The sequence below is a fragment of the Crocuta crocuta genome, unplaced genomic scaffold, assembly GCF_008692635.1.
Source record: "Crocuta crocuta isolate KB4526 unplaced genomic scaffold, BGI_CrCroc_1.0 scaffold422, whole genome shotgun sequence".
In the NCBI taxonomy this organism is placed as follows: Eukaryota; Metazoa; Chordata; class Mammalia; order Carnivora; family Hyaenidae; genus Crocuta; species Crocuta crocuta.
Window position 1 is genome coordinate 2061234 of NW_027529554.1, and position 17441 is coordinate 2078674.

The 17441-nt window shown below is 34.8% G+C and overlaps 1 long non-coding RNA gene across 1 annotated transcript in view; it reads right to left on the reverse strand.

Moving 5' to 3' along the window:
* The window catches only part of LOC144229418 (uncharacterized), a 31880-nt gene extending 17103 nt beyond the window's left edge, over nt 1-14777 (reverse strand). The window contains exon 1 of the long non-coding RNA XR_013334487.1: nt 14536-14777. This is a non-coding gene — a long non-coding RNA (uncharacterized LOC144229418). The remainder of the gene's footprint in view (nt 1-14535) is intronic.
* Between the last annotated feature and the right edge of the window lie 2664 nt (nt 14778-17441).

Consider the following 17441-nt stretch of genomic DNA (forward strand, 5'->3'; position numbering starts at 1 on the left):
TGCCCGCTGCTAAGTATATCTATTCCAACTACACATTCTAGAACTGGGGATAATAACCACAGGACAGATTTGGGGATTCACTGTGAGATGTACCTGAGTGAAAGAAAACCCTGCAGATTATCTGACCTCCATAAACCCTGACTCTGACTGAGGGCCATAGCAATATTTTTGGTCTCTTGGAATCAGTGTTGATTCAGAGCCAGTATGCGGTAGTCCCGGAAAGATCAGATTATTTCATTCTCCTCAACATACAGTTCTCCCGGTAAAAGGCCTTGGATCCCGCTGAGAAATGCTGGGAGAAAAAGTAACAGTATACACTTTTGGTAGTTTACTAAAGTCCTTTCTCAAGGGGACCTGGCTTCCCCTTCATTCAAAGGTTTTCTGGGTCTATAACTGCCTCTAGTCTGAAAACTGACTGAGAGGTCATGACTCTGTGTCTGTGATTCAAGTTAGATTGTTTTACTTGACCTAGAACTATTCTACTTATGCAGATCAAATAAGAATTTGGTAGGCTTCCTATCCATTTCATTTCCAGGAATACCAGGATTAACTAGCCAATGCTACATACAGGTCTGCGAGTCAGACTATTCTGATTGCTGCTTTGACGCTGCTGTGTCCATCGCAGCAACCAAGCCACCTAGTCCCTGTAGTTGAGTCCCTTCACTTGGCTCCTGTTACCCCAGGACCCAATTACTCCCAGTGAATTTAGGTTTTCCTTTTCTGGAACTCCTGACTTATTTTTGGATCTGTTGAACAGGTTCTCTAATTTTTAAATATTTTCTCTCCAACTTCCCACCTTTTTCGTTTTTTGTTCTGGAAAATTTCCTCAGCTTTTAAATTTTTAAATATTTTATGAGACCAATATTTTTTAGAAGCCAGTCTTTGTTTTTTGAATACTCTCATTTAAAACAAAAAACAACCAATGTTTTTATCTTTTATATGATGTATCTTCTTTTTTTTTTTTTGAAGATCTTAGTTACTTTTCTATTGTTTCTTAAATTGTGTCTGTTTTCTAAACTCTAAAATTGAGTTCCTTTATTTAATTTTATTTTGGTCACTTTCTAGAATGACAAATCTTTTTTTTTCAAATCTGTGTGATCTTTTTCGTTTGTTTATACTTATCCTTGAGGCATTAAAATGCTGTTTTGGACTTTATTATAATGTTACCAGCAGGGTATATGGCAGTATGATGGGAGTATTCTTAAATGTGAATATTCTTAAATGTGGATCTTTTCTTTGAGGCAAGTTGATTTTTCTAGAGAGGATTTTTCTAATTTCCTGCCTGTGCACTTGTAAATGTGAGCCCCAGCATACTTGTAGTCAATCTGTTAAGGTAGACTATAGTTTTCAGTGTTCAGTAGGTCAATTTCCACTTAATCCTAGGCTTTTAAGTACCACAACCAGTTAAATCCACCTCTTTCTTTTGTGCCTTTTGTTTCAGAGTCCAGTCTGTCTACTTCAAGTGCTCTAGAGAGTAAAGCTCTGGTCTTCTGTTACGGTGGTGAAAGGTGAGAATTGCCTGACTGCATTGGATGGGCATTTTGAGAATCTCACTACTATCTATAAAGACTTTCAAACAATCCTCCAGCTCTTAACATCTACACACCTGCTGCCTTCAGTGATATTTAGGGGTCAGCTTTCCTTTGTCAGCTAGGTCTATTACTACCTTTGAGCTTTCAAATTTTGTATGTATCTCTTTTTCCGCTGTCATTATCACAGACATTCATCTTGTTTTTTGTAGATAGATTTATGTTTCTTTTATTCCTTTACTAAATGTAGAAAAAGAAGAAAGCTGAAATTTTTAAAAATTGCTAAATCATCATTGATAGCAAATATTTGTGAAGTGCCCAACCAAGAGAGAACAAAAGTAAAGAGATTTAAATATTAGCTATGGTGATAGAGGGAAAGGCTACAGTCCATTATGGCTAGTTCGCCATTAATAATTTAAAAAATTATTTAGACCAAGTGAGAATAGTCAATTTAACATCCAACAAAGCTCCATTATTACTAAATCTTCTGTAGCTTTGTGTAAATCTGATCTTGTAAATAGACTGAAACCTTTCTGATATTATATAATACAGTTTTCAAGGCAAAGAGTAAAAAGAATACACGTGGTCAAAATGAAAAAGACTATAATAAGAAATCTAATATTTTTAAGGGGAAACAACTACCATTTAGCATGATCAAGGAGTTCATTTATAATAGTTATTTGTCAGAGACAAATAGTAAACCCCTACGAAGTACTTAGCTTCTACAAGATATATATCCCAATTGCTTATGAGACTGTATTTGACATTGTTGAGTTCTTTGCTCTTTGCAATTGAAGGGCTCTATTAAATAACAAAAGGCTCTTCTTGTATGGACTATTGCCTCTAATTTGTGTTATAAATTTCTACAAATGACAGTTCAAAGTCAAGACAGCTAACACCATAAATGCTATTACTACCAATGTGTGAATAATTAAATGTTGCAGTTGATTTGTATGATTTAATTTAAAAACACTATAGCTGCTGGTGTTTAGTAGAAAGTTAAAATATTCTCATTACTGGTTGGAAGTTATACTTTGAGTGTTCCTAAAAAATTTGATAACCATGTAAGTAATTATTTTATTACTTTTATAAAAAGAAAAAAGCTGGTGGCAAAAACTGGTCTGAAATTTCCCGTGATCATAATAAACCTGTCTCAACCCAATATTCTCCAGACCAATATGAATCTGAAATAAATTGATATTTCTAAAGTGATAAAAATATTGAAACTAATTTATGCAGACCAACAATTAACAATTTATAAGAGTATTTGTTTGAATAGACTATACATTGAATTTTCTTCTCTTGTTTCTCCTTTTTATTAATGTCAGTGGCATCATACTTCTAAGGGGCATTATCCTACTCACTTTACAATACATTCTCATCATTATCATTGCAAAAGCTATCTCTCAGTTTTATTTATTATTATTTTAATTTTTTCCTTGATCATCTGCTTCTGCTTCTTTTCTCCTTTCCCCTATAGGTACTCATATTTATGATTTATTACTTCAGTGTTTGTGTGCATGTCTATGTATATCATCTTATATAAAGTATGCTGTTTCATTGTATTTTAGTTTGCACAAATTATATTGTGACATTGTGCTTTTATACATGATTCCTATATTGTGATATTATGCTTTTATGCATGATTCTTATTCTGGTGATGTTCTATGTCTGTTTTTATTGCCAGGTTACTTTCAAAATAGCTGCAACAGTTTCTGCTCCCCATCAGTCCATGAAAGTCCCCTACCTACATCCCTACCCCAAAAGAGTAAATTTCCTATCCCTTAGATACTGACAATTCTCATTTCTGCCAAATTCACTCATGTAAAAAGATAAGGCTTTCTTGTACTAATTTGTGTTTCTTTAATTAGTGGGTCTTTAGTCTTTGTTGATTTCACTCATAGCAAAGATCAGTTTCCAGTCTGTCATCTATTATGTGTGTTGTTGATCAGAAATAACTCATTTTGACATAATCATGCACAGACAAAACATGCTTTTTGTTTTGTACTTATTAATTCCTTATCCATTCCTAAGTCACAAACATACAGGGTTCTCCTACATTTTCTTTTTTAGCTTTATAATTCTACCTTTTTTTAAATTTAGAGCTATAATACATCTAGAGTTCACATGCTTATGATGTGAGGAATCCAAGTTTATTTTTTTAATTTTTATTTGTTTTTATTTATTTGATTTGAGAGAGAGAGAGAGAGCGAGCATGAGCAAGGGAGAGGGGAAGGAGAGAGAAAATCTTAAGCGGGCTCCAGGCTCAGCATAGAACCTCACTTGAGGTCTGATCCCATGACCCTGGGATCATGACCTGAGCATAAATGAAGAGTCAGATGCCCAATCAACTAAGCCACCCAGGTGCCCCTATCTTTATTTTTTTTTTTAATATTAGTAAGTTTTTGCAACATTATTTACTAAATATCCTTTCCAAACTAAGATGTGTGTCACTCTAAAAATCTATTAAGTTTGCTTATAAGTTAGGCTGTTTCTGAGAATTGAATTCATTTTTTTGTTTGTTTAGTACCATATTTATTATAGTGGCCTTCAGTATATTTTTATTATCTTGCAGTGTTAATTCACATCTACAAAAATTTTTTTAGATAATAGCTATTTCTGAGATCTATTCTAATGTATTATTTTGCATGTTTGTTTAGTTCTTTTTTTATTTAATTTTTATAGAATAACTAATGTGTGTGTGTGTATATATGCAACGAGTTATATATTTTCTTTGCAGTTTATTTTATTTTACTTTTTTCAATGTTTTATTTATTTCTGAGAGAGAGAGAGACAGCATGAGCAGGGGAGGGTCAGAGAGAGAGGGAGATATAGAATTTGAAGCAGGCTCCAGGCTCTGACCTAGCTGTCAGCACAGAGCCTCACGCGGGGCTCAAACCCACCAACCGTGAGATCATGACCTGAGCCGAAGTTGGAGGTCAGAAGCTTTACTGGACTGAGCCACCCAGGTGCCACTCCTTGTAGTTTATGTTAGTTACTTAACAGATTTGAATGTAAATTTCTAACTTTTGTTAGTTAAAAGCATTTTACTTTTTAAAATTTATTTATTTTTGAGAGAGAGAGAGAGAGCGAGAGAGCAAGAGGACAGATGGGGCAGGGGCAGAGAGAGAGAGAGGGAGACACAGAATTTGACGCAGGCTCCAGGCTCCAAGCTGTCAGCATAGAGGCAGATGCTTGAACCTTTAGATCATGATCTGAGCCAAAGTCAGATGCTTAACTTACTGAGCCACCCAAGCGCCCCTGTTAGTTATGTATTTTAGAATTTTACTTATATCGTTTTAAGTTCACGGTCACTTACTAGTGTATTTTATAGTTGTTACATAGATTTTATTTTGATTTTTGCTTTTACTTCGTATTAATTTATATCACTGTTGCATCATGGTCAAAGAATATGACCATGCTGCATATATGACCAAAGAATATAACCAAAGAATAATATTACTTCTCTGGAACTTACTAAGGCATACTTTGTAAGCCACTTACAGTTGATTTTTAAGAAAGGTTGTTTATACCAAAATAATTAGCCTATTTTTGCTTCCAAGCTGCCAAATTTATATCAGTTATACATTCAAGCATTGTGCATCTTTGGTTATTCTTTCTATGCCTCATATGTTACTTTCTGAGAATAGTGTTAAAATCATCCACTAAATTTGTTGGGATAGTTATATTTTCCATAGTTCTAAAATATCCTTTAAAATACATTTAATATCTATATTGTTAGCTGTATACATGTTCATAATCATGTCTTCTGGATTTAGTATAAAGTGCCTGTATTTGTTTCTTATAATACTTTTCATTAAGATTGAATTTTGTTTCCAAAATTGCAACCGTCTTTCTTTTGCTTAATATTTGCTTTGTATATCATTTATCCTTTTATTTTCAGCAATGTTCTATTTCTTTTAAGCACACCTATTATACACAGTACACTGCTGAGTTTATTTCTGTACCTTTTTAACTTAAGAGCCTTTATTCTTTAGACTGAAGTATGTAATCCATTTCTATTTTATGTGATTATAAGGATTATTTTTGCCTTCTAATTTGATATTTTATCTTCACTGTAATTGTTTTCTTTTTCCCAGATTTCTGCCACTTCAAGAGTTATATGCATTTTCTTTATCCTGGCAAATTCTAATTCTTAAGATCATATTTATGGTCATATTTTACCACTAAATCTTATATAATCTCTCATAATTTACTTTTGTTGTAAATCATTCAAGAGTAATCTCAAAGAGTATATTATGAAAGCAAACTACTAAGATATATTCATACAGAAAAATTAGTTTTGTCTTTGCATTAGTATGTTAGTTTGGTGAGATGGATATAAAGTATAAGGTGAAAATAATTATATTTCAAGTCTTTAATATGACCTTATTACCTTAATATATCCACAGTTACTTTTGTAAAGTTTTATAAAAATCTGAATACTTTTTTTTGCTTATTCTCCTGGAAGCTTGTAGAAATTTCTCCTTGTCTTTATGTATTTTATTCAAGTGTAGGTACAAAAATATCTGTTTAGCATTCTCTCAACTTTCTTTTTAACATTTCATCTTTAATTTTCACCCCTCGTCTTTTTCTGATTTTTCTTTCTTTATTGTATTCGTTATATATAAATATTGATTGTAATTCTATATTTTATATCACTTTATCATTTAAAATGCATAATTGATATAATTTTTCACTAATTAAATGTTCAAGGAGAGTGTTCACCTGGTATTATAATTAATTAATTAATTATTTGACTGTATCCATTCTGGTATTTAAATCTTTAGATGAATTATATTTTTCATACAGAATATAATTGGGCTTACATTTAATTATTTGTTTTTCTGTATACTAACAGCTAATGATTGCAAATTAAAATTTACATTACCAGCATAAAACATAAAATACTTAGCAATAAATTTAACAAAGTTTTGTCAGACCTCTATACTGAAAACCATAGGATGATACTGTGAGAAAATAAAGAAGACCTAACTGCAAAAATACACCATATTCATGGATTAGAAAAGCCAATATGGTTAAGATGCCAGTTATTCCCAAACTGACCTCTAGATTAAAAAAAGAAATTCAGGGGCTCCTGGGTGGCTTAGTCGGTTAAGCGTCCGACTTTCACTTAGGTCATGATCACGCGGTTCGTGGGTTCGAGCCCCGCATCAGGCTCCGTGCTGACTGCCAGCTCAGAGCCTAGAGCCTATTTTGGAGTCTACGTCTCCCTCTCTCTCTCTGACTCTCCCCTGCTCACGCTGTCTCTCTCTCTCTCCTAGAAATAAATAAAAATATTTTTTAAAAAAATTCAGTCAGGATCTCATCAGGCTTAGTTTATTTACTTTTTTTTTTTAAACTCATCAAGCTGATTCTAAAATGTATATGGGAATGCCAGGGACAAGAATAATTAAGGTAACCTTGAAAATGTAAGGCAAAATTGAGGATTTGCACTATATAAATTCATAGCTTACCGTAAAGCTGTGGTATTCAAGAACGTATGGTATTGGCATAAGGAAAGACAAGGGAACCAGAAATAAGTATAAACATAAACAGTGAAATGGTTTTTGACAAATAAGTAAAAGTTACTTATTACTGAAAAAAATCTTTGTATTTATTCTGTATGGTGTTTGTTGAGCTTTTAGAATCTATAATAAGATTATGGTTTTCATAAAATTTGCAAATATTTTCAACCATTATTTCTTTAATAAATATTTTTCTTTTCTAGTACCTTTCTCTAGTTCTGGGAATCCAGTTATACATATATTAGCCTGCTTAATATTTCTTTTTTTTTATGTTTTTTATTTATTTCTGAGAGAGAGGGACAGCGTGAGCAGGGGAGGGTCAGAGAGAGAGGGAGACACAGAATCTGAAACAGGCTCCAGGCTCTGAGCTGGCTGTCAGCACAGAGCCCGATGCGGGACGCGGGGCTCGAAACCATGAACCGTGAGATCATGACCTGAGCTGAAGTCGGTCGCCTAACCAACTGAGCCACCCAGGCGCCCCAGACTGCTTAATATTTCTTAACTCTCCTCATTCTTTATAGTTATCTTTCCTTTCTGATTTTCAGATTGGATAATTTGTAGTAGATTTGTCTTCAAGTTTGTTATCCTGTCCTTATGTATCTCTATTCTGTTCTTTTTTTTTTAATGTTTTTAAAAAGTTATTTATCTATTTATTTATTTATTATTTCTGAGAGAGAGAGCATGAGCAGGGGAGGGTCAGAGAGAGAGGGAGACACAGAATCTGAAACAGCCTCCAGGCTCTGAGCTAGATGTTAGCAGAGAGTTCGATGCAGGGCTTTAACCCATAAGATCATGATCTGAGCCGAAGTCGGATGCTTAACCGACTGAGCCACCCAGGTGCCCCATCTGTAATCTGTTCTTAAGCACACAAAGTGAATGTGTTATATCAGCTAAGGTAATTTTCAGCTCTATAATTTCTACTTGATCCTTTTATGGATTACATTTCTCTTCTGCATTTCTTTTGTTCAATAATTACATCCATCTTTTACTTTGAAGCATTGAACATATTTATAAAAGCTCTTTTATAGTCTTTCTCTGAATTGTGATATAAGCATCATCTGTTTCTACTGGTTGCTTATTTCCTTGTTGTGGCTCACAGTGGCATGTTTCTTCATATGTGTGGTAATTTTAAATTATTTGGTGGATATTATGCATGATTTATTATAATAGGTCTGGATTAAATAGTTGTCCTCTATGTGGTGTGTTATTTATTTATTTATTTCCTGGAAAGTGGTTAAATTACTGTTGGATAATTTTAATCTTGTCAGGCTTGGCTTCTTTTCTATTTTCTTTGTGTTTTCTTTAATTTTTGTTCTTTTAGTTTAGGTCATAGCTTTTACTGCTAAGGCATGGTCTTTTTGGGGGGTATCAGCTGAATGCATGAGATTCACTATGAAGTTTCTAAGCAGTCTCCTTCTGCATAATCTCTTTTATGCTATCTCTTATTAGCTATCAGTCTTGTCATCAAATCTTGGCATCCTTATAGTCTGTATTTTTAAAAAACACTTCCTGGTTTTATTAAGATATAATTGCTATACAACATTGTATAAATTTAAGCCATATAACATAATTATTTGACATATGTATATATTATGATATGATTATCACAATACATTTAGTCAATACCCATCACCTCACATAGATACACATTAGTCCTGACAAAGGACTTGTATAGCACAGCCTTTAGTCAGAAACTTGTGAGGAAACACCTCACAGTGTTCTCAGTATCTTTTTTCTAGACTTGCCTTTTACCCACGTTTGTCCACAAATTTCATCCTCCACAGTCTGAGCACTCATATTTGTCTTTTTAGCTTAATGAGTTGACTTGCTTTGTTTGAGTTCCACTTCTCTGGGCTATGGTCTAGAAAGTTCCCCTGGCAGAAAGTCTGGGAAAACAGGCCTAACAAGCCTAATTTACTCAGTGTCCTTTCTTTCAAGGATCACACTTCATCATTGCTTGTTTTCCGGTGCCTAAAAACACTTGCCAGTGGAACTGTACTTGGTCCAGTTTTATGCTCATTTAGAAGAGGGGGAAAAGTTTAACCATGGCCTCCTAATTGTATTTTTATAGAATTTTAATATATACAACTTCATTAGATCTAACTGGAACTTAAGAATTAATAACATTTTGGGGCGCCTGGGTGGCTTAGTCAGTTGAGCGTCCGACTTTCGCTTAGGTCATGATCTCGCGGTTCGTGGGTTCGAGCCCCGCGTCGGGCTCTGTGCTGACTGCCAGCCCAGAGCCTGGAGCCTGTTTCAGTCTGTGACTCCCTCTCTCTCTGACCCTCCCCTGCTCACGCTGTCTGTCTCTCTCTCTCTCTTTCCTAGAAATAAAGAAAACATTTAAAAAAAAAAAAGAATTAATAACATTTTGGTCAATAAGGCATTTTAACTAAATATTCTATTGCTATGCAAATTGTTATTGGAATGATATTGGTATGTAACATCGTAACAGGTAAATACAGAATTTAGTGCTAGATATCTTCCCTTAGAATTACCTGTATCTATATATATGTACATAAAGTTATATATATATGTATATATATATATATAAATTTAGTGTTATATATATATATAACTTTAAGTTTGTTTGTGAAACAAATGTCACTCTATGCATTTAAGTATTTAATCATGAAGGGTGTTAATATAAAAGTTATAGGCTTATATCACCATTGAAATTGCTGGGATATGAAGGTTAGGGAAGACTGTCTCAGTCTGCCACATGAATGTGAGTGATTCTCAAGAAGCTCAGTTGAGAGTTATTTCATATATTAGTTGTCCACTCATTAGCTAGCAACTTCCTCTAGAGAGTAATGGCTTCTCCTGCTCTTTTCCAAATCCCATGTCTCTTCTTGACTGGCTCTAACCTTAAACCACGCGGAGAAAAGGATTCTGGGAAATGTAATTCTTGGTTTCTCTCCTGGGTTGGGCAGAAGAAATGATACAAAAAGGTAATTAAGTTGTTGATTTGATAATGAACAGTGAAACACGGTGTGGTCTGCCTTAACATATTTCCTAAAATGTGAAAAATAATTGAAAATTTTTTTTACTTTCAGAGAATTCTAAATGTATTTTTGTTCTTTAAACATTTTAAATGCTTAATAAATTTTTCCTGAGTGAACCTTACTATAAATGTATTATTTTGATATGTTTGAGAATATCTGAATTATTTTGCACATTAGAAGAATAATATTTTTTTTAAATATTTTTATTTATTTCTAGGAGAGAGAGAGAGACAGCGTGAGCAGGGGAGGGTCAGAGAGAGGGAGATACAGACTCTGAAATAGGCTCCAGGCTCTGAGCTGGCAATCCGCACAGAGCCCGAAGTGGGGCTCGAACCCACGAACCGCGAGATCGTGACCTAAGCAAAAGTCGGACGCTTAACCGACTAAGCCACCCAGGCGCCCCTAGAAGAATAATATTTTTAATTAATTGTTAAAATAACTATGATAGGCTTAAAAGAAGAAACTTGAAATTTAAAATTAAACTCTCCCTATAACTATGACCCTAAATGTTATTCTAAAATGTTTCTAGACTTACTTTATATGTATAAAAATGCTCTGACTATATAGCACTCTAAATTAATTTTAAGGAACTAATGGAATGAAAAGTAAGTACTCAAAATACAGAGAAATAGAAATTTTGGTCTCTGATTTGACATGTCTTACCTTGAAAACAAGATGAGGATTCAATCTACATTACAATTCAAGTGGATATCTCTGTCACCTGGTCAGGATCACTGCTTCTGTTATCTGAACCAGGAACTTTAGGAAAGACCATACTGTCCTTCATGTACCTTTTCTTTTTTTTTTTTTTAATGTTTATTTATTTTTGAGAGAGAATCAGAGAGCAAGTGGGGGGAGGGCAGAGAGGGAGACACAGAAACTGAAGCCGACTCCAGGCTCTGAGCTGTTAGCACCAGAGCCCAATGTGGGGCTCGAACCCACAAATCATGAGATCATGACCTGAGCTGAAGTTGATGCACAGGTGACTGAGCCACACATGTATCTTAATTGTTATGGCTCTTTGTCAGTTATGCTTTCTCTAACTGTGTCAATGGTAATCTTAGGTGTGAATGACATTTTAATATCTTAAGTGACTGTGGTGTTTGTTTACTATGAGTATTCCTGGAATACCATGGGGAAAATAACTTTAAAGAACAGTGGGAAAAAGGAGAAGGTAATTCATGCACAGAAAGCCATAGATCTCCCTATGATAGTCTGGCCTTGGCTCTCTATGACCACATTGTTTATTATGTCATCTTTCCTTATTAATTGTTTTTTACTTGCTGTCATCAATCCAATTGGCCTAGGTGGTCTGATGTTGCCATTGTCTCCTCAGTTCTTACAACACTTCCTTACTTTGGTCATCCATCCATTAATGAAATATTTATTGGGGCATCTGGGTGGTGCAGTTGGTTGGGCATCTGACTTTGGCTCAGGTCATGATCTCACAGCTCGTAGGTTGGAGCCCTGCTCAGGCTCTGTGCTGACAGCTGGCTCAGAACCTGGAACCTGCTTCGGATTCTGTGTCTCCCTCTGTGACCCTCCCCTGCTCACGCTATCTCTCTCTGTCTCTCAGAAATAAATAAAACATTTTTTTTAAAAAGAAATATTTGTTGAATGTTTATCATGTGCTAGGCATTGTTTTATTTATTTATTTTTTTAATGTTTTATTTATTTTTTTAGGAGAGAGAGAGAGAACGTGTGAGCAGGGGAGGGTCAGAGAGAGAGGGAGTCACAGACTGAAACAGGCTCCAGGCTCTGAGCTGGCAGTCAGCACAGAGCCCGACGCAGGGCTCGAACCCACGAACCGTGAGATCATGACCCAAGCGAAAGTCGGACGCTTAACCGACTAACCCACCCAGGTGCCCCAATGCTAGGCATTGTTTTAGATTGTAGGTATGTAACAGTGAACAAAAGAGTCAAAAATACCTCCACATAGGAGTTATATTCCAGTAACTAGAATTAGAGAAAAAAACACTAGCTAAAATATAAAAATATGTTAGATAGTAATAGTAGGTGTAGAGAAAATAAATTTAGGGGAATAGTGTTGCAATATTAAATAGTGTAGTTAGTAAAAGCTTCATTGCAATTATAACATTTAATTCACTTTAGAAGTTGGTCACTTTGTTTAGCTTTTCAAGTCCTCATCACCTATATTATATCCCCTCCATCTCTTCTTTATTTTTTCTCCTTAGTACTTATAGTTCTCTGGATATATACTTCTATAGTATTGACCCTACTTTATAGAAACTTAATGAGGATGTGATTCTGGAATGTCTTTTTCACTACAGCTCCTAGAAAGTGCTTATCTCATAGAAAGGTGAAAAATAAACATAATTAAATGAGAAGATGAATGAATGAATGAAGAACATTTTAGGCAGAGGGAACAGCAAGTGCAAAGGCAATGAGTGTGTCTGGTGAATTAAATGAAAAATTAAGCTTGAGTGGAGTGAGTGTAGAAGACAACAGTAGGAGATAAAAATATAAAAGTAGTGGACTAAGGGGTAGCTGGTTGCTAATATGGGGTCTTAGACCATTGTGATAATTTTGGCTCCTATTTTGAGTGAGATGGAAAGCTATTTGGATGGGTCATATTAATGGCAAGACCTCACTTTTGTTTTTACAAGATCATTCTGACTGTTGTGTTGAGAATTGATTGAAGAGCCAAGAATGTAAGCAGAGAGACCAGTTAGGAGTTTTTTGCAATAACAGCCTTCCCAATATTTGCTACTGTCCAATCTCTGTAAGTAAGTGTAACTACCTTATTGTCCAGAGTACTATTTCCTCTGCTCAGTTCAGAGCAGGGAAAAATAAAAGCAAATATAAAGTGCTATTATGAGTAAATTAAAGACAGATATTGAAGATAATATGAACTGGCTTAAGTCATGTACATGGAAGTAAACAATTTATATCTAATATTTGTGCTTAAGAATTCAAACTTTTAAAATTTCAAAGAATGTACATGTGAACAGAAGGCATACTTTACAAATAATGCAGAAAGCTCTGGCATAAGAATTTTCTTAAACATATATTTTTGAATTTAGAAAAAGTCCTTTCAGTTATGTTTGAATGACATTATAATATTTTCTAATATTGACACAAAATAAATATTTTCTGGAAAGTTAAATTAAAAAAGTGAGGTTCTTGGGGCACCTGGGTGGCTCAGTCAGTTAAGCATCTAACTTTGGCTCAGGTCATGATCTTGCCCTCTGTGAGTTTAAGCCCCGTGTTGGGCTCTGTGCTGACAGCTCAGAGTCTGAAGCCTGCTTTGGATTCTGTGAATCCCTCTCTCTGCCCCTCCTCATTTCTCTCTCTCTATCTCAAAAATAAATAAACATAAAAAATTAAAAAATAAATAAAAATGAGGTTCTTACATTTATTTAATTTATTTCTTACTCTAAATAAAACAATTCAGTAATAGAACTACTCTAGAAAAACATTGTCCTCCTAATTCTGGAAAATAATTTGATATTGAAATCCCATTTCAAAGAAATAAGTTATAAGTAGGTCTGAACTTGACTGTGTCTGTGCTGTGGATACCAACAAATAATTCTATCCTGTGTCAGTAGGCTTGACATTAATACTTAATATTCAATACTCATTACCCAACAGTAATAGATTTGATAAATTGGATTTAGTAAACTTTGTGCATCAGAGACACAATTTTCCTTTCCCTGACAACACACACACACACACACACACACACACACACACACACACAGAGTAATAATAATTTATCAACTCTGAAAGATCACTAGCAGATAAACAATAGTGAACACTATTCTTACACCTTGTATTGAAAGGTATTTTAATTATGTATTTTTGAAATTTCCTTACTTATGAATATGCTAGAGACTAACAACAACATTTTATTAGTGCTTATTGTGTGCTAAGCAACATGCTACCTGTTTCATATGTATGGTCTCATTTACAGTTCACTAATATCCTGTGAGTAATGTGTCATCATCATACTTATTTCAGAGATGAGAAAACAAGGCTAAAGGTTAATTCCCGAGTTCATGCAGACTGTAAGTGGCCTGGCAGAGATTCAAATTCTGATTCCATAAGGTGGCTATTACCCACTGTGCAAGAGCATGATTTGCAACTACACTGGGTATAATTAGCTATAGATGTTAAAAATAAACCATTTGTTAATTTAAATAAAATAATATTGAATTGCTTATTTTAGAAAATGTTCCTCCATAAGTTGACTAGTTTCCAAAATTTTCTCTCTTGAGCCAGTTAATCAGGTAGATTCTTTCTCCCATCAGGAATGGTTAGGATTTTATGAAGAATACACTAGTGAAAATGTTTTGCTTTCACATACTTAGAAATAATATCTGGCATCTGTTTACAAAAATGTAATGTATAACGTTGGCATAGAGTCAATCGTAAGCCCATTTTACTGTTTCATTATTGCTTTGTAACAAATAATTCCAAAACATAATATCTTAAAAAAATATGAGTGTCTACCTCAGTACTGTGAGCTGTCTGGCATAAGCCAGTTTGTTCTCTCTTGGTAGTTCATGTGACTGCAGTTAGGTGGAGGCTTGGCTGGGATGGCCATCCAAGATGGCTCATTCACATGGCTCATTCACACGGCAGGCAATTGATATGGCTGTTGACCACAAGCTCTGTTGAAACTGATGACTGGAACACTTATGTAGATATGTAGACTTTCCATGTTATTGGGCTTTTCTGAACAGGGAAGCTCAGTTCCCAGAGGGAGTCCACACAAAATGAGTATTCTAAGAAACCCAGTCGGAATCTTCACAGGATTCTCAGAACATTACTTCTGCCTTATTGCATGGGTCAACAAATCAGTAAGACTAATCAAGAGTCAAGGGGAGAGAAATTAAATTCCTCTTCTTGTTAGAGGATTGTAGTATGGGTATAAAGTGAAGAAAGTGATGATGGCCATATTTGGATATGAAAACACTACACTCATGAATCAAATCCTTGTCACATATATCAACAATTTTAATTATTTTTGAAAGTAAATTGATCGATTATACACTGAAGCACTGGCATGGAAAGGTTTTTCCCTTATACATATGATATATATATATATATATAACATATGTATATGTTGTGTATATATATATATACATATATATATGGAATATTATTCAGCCATAAAGAAGAACAAAATCTTGACATTTGCAAAAAAATATGATCTAGAGAGTATAAGGCTTACTGAAATGTGTTGGAGAAAGATAAATACCCTATGATTTCACTCATATGGGGTATTTAATTCCCACTTCCATTTAAGGACTCTGGGATGGGACTTCTTGACTAGATTATAAAAAGCCTTATAATTATCCTCTGAGCTTTTTGGAATGCTTGCTCTTGGGATGCTTCCTTAGAGATCCCAGGAAGTATTCTGGGAATACTTCCCAGAAAAGTCCAAGTCACAAGGACAGTCCATATGTAGGGGTTCCAAGTAACAGCCTGTATTAGTCTGCTCAGGCTGCATTAACAAAATACCATATACTGGTTAACTTAAACAAAAGAAAATTACTTTATTACAGTTCTAGAAGCTGAAAGTCCAAATTCTGGAAGCTGGAAGTCCAAAGCCAGCCTTTTCAGGTTCTGGTGAAGACCCTTTTCCTGGCATGCAAATAGCCATCTTCTCACTGTTTCCGCACTTGGTGGAGAGAGAGAGAGAGAGAATAAGCTCTCTGGTGTCTCTTCTTATAAGGTACCAATGCTATCAGTCTACAGCCCTAATTTCACAACATTCTCTAACTGAAATTATTTCCTAAAAGCCTCATCTCCAAAACCCATCAACTTAGGAATTAGGGCTTCAACAAATGAAGAAATATAGGGACACAGATACTCAATCTGTAACACAGCCCAAATTACCTTCCATCTTATAGCCAGCATTAATTGCCAGTCACATAAGTGAGAAATCTTAGACATTAAGCCTAGGCAGACTTCAGATGGCTGCAGCCCCAGTTGCTGTCTTCCTACAACCTCATAAGAAATTCCAAGTTTATAGCTCTCAACCAAGTGCAGTCAACCCACAGAACTATGAGAAATAATGAATTTTTTTAGGTCACTAAGTCTTGGGCTAGCTTCTTATGCAGTAAAGGCTAATCTGAACAGAAATTTAAGGGATGACATAAAAACTGTAACATTTGACATTTGGGGGGATAGGGAAGAGAGCAGAAATTGCAAGTGTCTCAAGGAGCAAAGGGTGGAGAACAATAAGAGTTTGTTAAGTAGACACTGGAGGAAGGGGGTCCATATTATGTAGTGCCTGAAAGTTTGACAAACTATTGTAATGTTGAAAAATATACAGCAAAACCTTGGTTTGCAAGCATAATTCTCACTGGAAACGTGCTTTTAACCCAAAGTGCTTGTATATCAAAGTGAATTTCAAGAACCATTGGCTCAGTTGTGATCATGTGACATTTGACATCATGTACTACTTGTATACTCATATTATAGGACACCACTTGCTTATCAAGTTAAAATTTATTAGAAATATTTGCTTGTCTTGTAGAATACTCACAGAGCAAGTTATTCGCAATCGAAGACTTTCGTGTATACCTGTTAAAATGGTAGATTTAGCTAAGGATATTTCCAGGCAGAATGTTAAAAGTGTCAAATGGTTTCTTTTAGCCATGTATAATGTTCTATGGATATAGAGAAGTGATCAAAAAAGGAAATAGTCAGGATTTAAGTGGAATTTAGAGAATTGTAATGGATTTAGGAAATGTTGGGTTCAAACATAAAAAATATCTATTATCCCAAAAGAATCCCAACAAAAGCACACTTAAACTAAGTAATGATCCCTTTCTTTATTTTTTCCTATTTTATCCTATTCAAATAGTTTTTCATGTTCCCTTCCTTTAATCACTAATTTTCCAGTACTTGAAACTTATATGTATTTTGTCAAGCAAAGATGGAGAAATTTTTATAATCTCTGCCATTGTGGTATTGATAATTAGAATGGGAGATAGATCTTGAAAAAATAATTGGAAAAGTAATGAGTGCTAATTTGGGTAGGAGCTAACTCAGCTGCTCTGGGTCATCCAAATCTGCACGTTCCCAAAAGTCTGGCTCTTGATCATCTACTGGGACATCACCTCTAAGCCTTGGAATTTTCTGCCTGATAATGGTGTCTTTGTTTACCTAGATCTTTGCACCATGTCAGATAGTTTATGGTAACAATATAATTTATGGTGGGAGACTTGGGCCACACAGTATCATTTGGCCAGTAGTGAAGCTAGAGACTAAGAAACAAAGAGTCACCCATGTGAGCTCTCCCAGCCAACGTGACCAACCAATAAAGTCTGTAGACATCAAGTCTCTAGAGAAACTCTCTAGGTGTTAACACTTTATGCATGCTGTCACGTATTGTTTCTAGGAGA